Raw genomic sequence first — 3,994 nt, 5'->3', positions numbered from 1 at the left:
GAACTTAGGTTTAAAACTTCTACGTCCAGGTTTCTTATCAACCTCCATTCCACCAACATAACTAGCAGTGGTTTGCGGAGAGTCCTGAACATGACTTGCAGAGGTCGGTGACTCATTGCTAGTATGACTCGCAGTGACTAGACTCGTGCCCCCAGCATGACTCGCAGTGGCTGAAGACTCATCTCCAACATGACTCGCAGAGGTTGAAGATGAAGTGCTAGTATGACTTGCAGTGACTAGACTTGTGCCCCCAGCATGACTTGCAGTGGCCGAAGACTCATCTCCAACATGACTCGCAGAGGTTGAAGATGAAGTGCTAGTATGACTTGCAGTGACTAGACTTATGCCCCCAGCATGACTTGCAGTGGCTGAAGAATCATCTCCAACATGACTCGCAGAGGTTGAAGATGAAAGGATAGAATTATTCTTCTTCTTTGACTTCCTAATTCTCCTCTTTTTAGATTTCTTGTTACAAGAAGGGGGAGAAGAAGGAATCGCAGATTTCTCTTTGAAAGAAGATGAACAATTAGCACCCATGTGATGCCCCTGAAATAAAGCATTCAACTGAGAAGCTTCAAGAGCATTCGGAATATTCGGAGTGGACCACAACCAAACGGGTAGTCAACATTCAACCCAGGAATATTCAAAGTGGCCATCAAGGGAGTACCAACGTTTCCAAAGAAAGGAAAAGCACAAGGATCCCCTTTTGGGAGGGCACCTTGGTTGGTTTCCACAGGAATATTGGCCATAACTAACTGATCCAAAGACCCTTCCCTTGCGGGAATATAGAAATAACTCTTCAAAGAATATGGATAAGCAATCAAAACCTTTGCCCTTGAGGAGGCAACTCCACAACTTCTGAAAGAACAACCAAAAGCCTTTCAAGATCGGTAGAGTGGCAAGCCAGTCACTCAGAACACAAAGTCCAAATGTGACTAGACAAAAATACCTAAAGCCAACTATATACAAGGAGCAAAGAGCACTCACTATAAAGTCCCTAAAGAAACAGCCAGTCAAACAACTTCCAAGTATTTCCGCTCCGGGTGGTGAAGACCGGACACCAAAATACAAGAAAGTAGAGTCAGGGGCCTTCCGAAGATAGTCTGGGATAATGACGGCCCAGTCCTATCAGCGAAGGTATCAGAGGAAGTTACGCTGACCTCCTAACAACAGCCTGCGCCGGTGCAAGCCCCCAAGCTTCGCAAGGGTGCCCTCCAGAAGTACTGTCGAGAGTGATACAACGTCGACCTCAGGTGCCACGGGATTCCCCTCCGCAGCCACCTATGCAGATCCCTAGGAGAGGCAACTATGGGTACCAACTCGTCGCAGAAGCCAGGCGGAACAGTCGTGAGGTAAGTTCGGACAAGTAGGAAGGGGAGGTATGTATCTCTCTTCCCTGTCTTCACAGACCCTCGTGCTTAACTCCCAGATCCGGAGCTTTCCTGGTCTTCCTAACGCTATTGGATTTACTCTTACTCTCTTAATTCAGACTCTTATGTTTGACGGTTTTGTGTGCCTTGGAGGCTCTTAATCTCCATCCAGCCTAATCCAAGGCCCTAAAATCCTAAACTTGTTGGTGTAATAACTAAAACAAAAAGTTCTAGTGGATTTTAATTAAGCGCTTGATTTTATTAGGCGTTCTTTAAGTCAAAGGTAACGAAAGTGAAACTTGTGGTGTTTTTAGGACGCAAAAAGAAACTATCCTAACTACATGCACATGCACTTTTTCGTTTCGATGAAGAGCAATTTCTATGAGGTTCAGATGTACTTCAAATTAAACAAAGTTTTTTGCTTTCTTTTCAAACTCCACACTCACAAAAGCTAAAAAAACTATGCATGCCTAAAAGAGGATGCAAAGCTATGCTAATGCAAGAACTATATGTGAATGCAAGATTTTAAGACTACTCTGCAAACAAAGAAGGAAAGTTGCTGCTTTACCAAATTTTGTCTTGCCACTAAAATGCTTAGATAGAAGATGATGTGTTACCAATCATTTCGTCCAAACAATAAAAACAAGTTTTAAGATAAAAAAAAAAGCACTTTCACTTCGCAAAAAGGAAATCAAATGAAAAGAAGCAAGTTTAAGAAAGCGAAACTCAAAACTCAAATTCAAAAGATTTTCTTTCAATCAAACCCAAAAAGTCTTTTTCAAAGGAAAACTCTCAAAAATACTGACACTAATGATTGATAAACAAGCCAAGCCACCAAACACTTTTGTGAATTGACACCTTTTAAATGATGAAAACTCAACAAAAATAAAATGTGTTCGAAAACGCTTTTGACAATCAAAAGCAGCAATGAAAGTCCAAGAAATCAAAAGACAAGTTTCAAGGAAATGGTAACAAACAACTTTCCCGAAACGAAGGAGCAAATGGTCATAAAAATGATTTCGTTAAGCAAACACAAATGTCATGAAAACAAAATGGACACAAATTTTTAAGACAATCTTCCCACTCTGCCGAAACAGAGCAATCAAGATTCTTAAACAGAAACCTTGTGTGTCAAAAAATCAATGACGCTTGCAATCAACCGAAAAAAGACTAGACTACACTCCTAGAGAGAGTTCGAAACAAGATGCCCCCTGTTAAACAGAGAAACTGTCACTGGGAATTGACTGACTGCTTTAAACTGACCCAAACCACCAGACAGACATTCAGCCAAAAGAAAAATTATAAATCTTGAAAATTATGTGATATATACGTGCACGCGCCTTATCAATTATTTGCAGAATGCGTGTACACACGCAACTGTAACTAAGGAAACCTGCGTATACGCGGGTTTACTTAGTGCAACTTGCGTATATACGCTTCTGTAATCCAGAAAAAGTGCGTATATGAAGTGTTTCAAGAAAAATAAAAAACACAAACTGAAAAACTGGAAAAGCTTGGAGTTCAAGAAAATATCAGACAGTCAGAACCAACAAACAGAGGGACTGAGCCTTGATTGGCTTGAGGACTACCCAAACTAGGAACAACAAGAGTGTTGTCCCCAGCGGAGTCGCCAATTCTGGTTGAAGGGAAAGTACCCCTAGAGTCCTTTGGGCTGAGACTCTACCAGACTGAAAATTGCTTATACAAAGAAAACACACACACACAGCCATCTTTTTTACTTTTAAGCAAATTCTAATGTTTAGGGTACATACCTAAGGTCCTACGTCCGAGAAGACCGTTAGGGTGCAAACCCTTCTTGGAGTTCCCTTCTTCTTTCTCTGACCTGCAAGACAAACAAATCAAAGAACACAGCAGTACATGTATAGAAGTTTATGTATAAATCATCTTTATGCTATAAAGTTAGTTATAAATAATCTTTAAGTAACTACTTTCATAAGAATTCAACACAAGAATCTCATAAGCATAAAGAAAGATTATTCGGGAACAAAGACGTGTTTCTTTATATATAAGGCAAATAAAGTACATATATCGGAAAGATATCACCTGAACACCTTCAGCAGGCTCCAAGCAACTTCCTCCCGGATTCGTTCCAGCCTCCAGCCTTCAACAAGAGCTCCTTCCAAGTCTTACTCAATGATGATGTCAAGGATGAATGATCACCAATACACATGGAAACAAGGGTTTCCTATGCAAAATGGGGAAGTGCAGGATGCACCAAGGACTTCAGACCTGGTCTAAGGGAAAAATCTCAGCATAATAATCTTGCTCTCCTTCTCTCTCTCCTTGGCCTTCCCTTTGATGTCTTTTTATACCCTCTCCAAAGTAGTTTTTTAGTTAGGAGTTGGTTGGGGAACAGTTGGGCCACGGGCACTAACAGTGATCCAGCAGGTAAACCCGCGATCACCGCCCGAAAAAGAGGGAAATTATATTTTTTTTTAAGTGTTTTAATAGATACACGCGGGTTGGATATGACAGACCCGCGTGTACACGCGTTTAACACAGGGCAAAGTCGCTACAGGGAATAAAACACTGTTTTTTAAATTTTTGGACCAGGTCTGGAAGGAGGGGTTGCCCTAGGCCATAAGTGCAGCATCACAAACACC

This window comes from Pinus tabuliformis, chromosome 6, assembly GCF_031772625.1.
Source record: "Pinus tabuliformis cultivar Carrire ecotype Pingquan chromosome 6, CPIR1, whole genome shotgun sequence".
Taxonomy (NCBI): Eukaryota; Viridiplantae; Streptophyta; class Pinopsida; order Pinales; family Pinaceae; genus Pinus; species Pinus tabuliformis.
The sequence above is the reverse complement of the archived record's forward strand: the minus strand, read 5'-3'. Positions refer to the sequence as shown.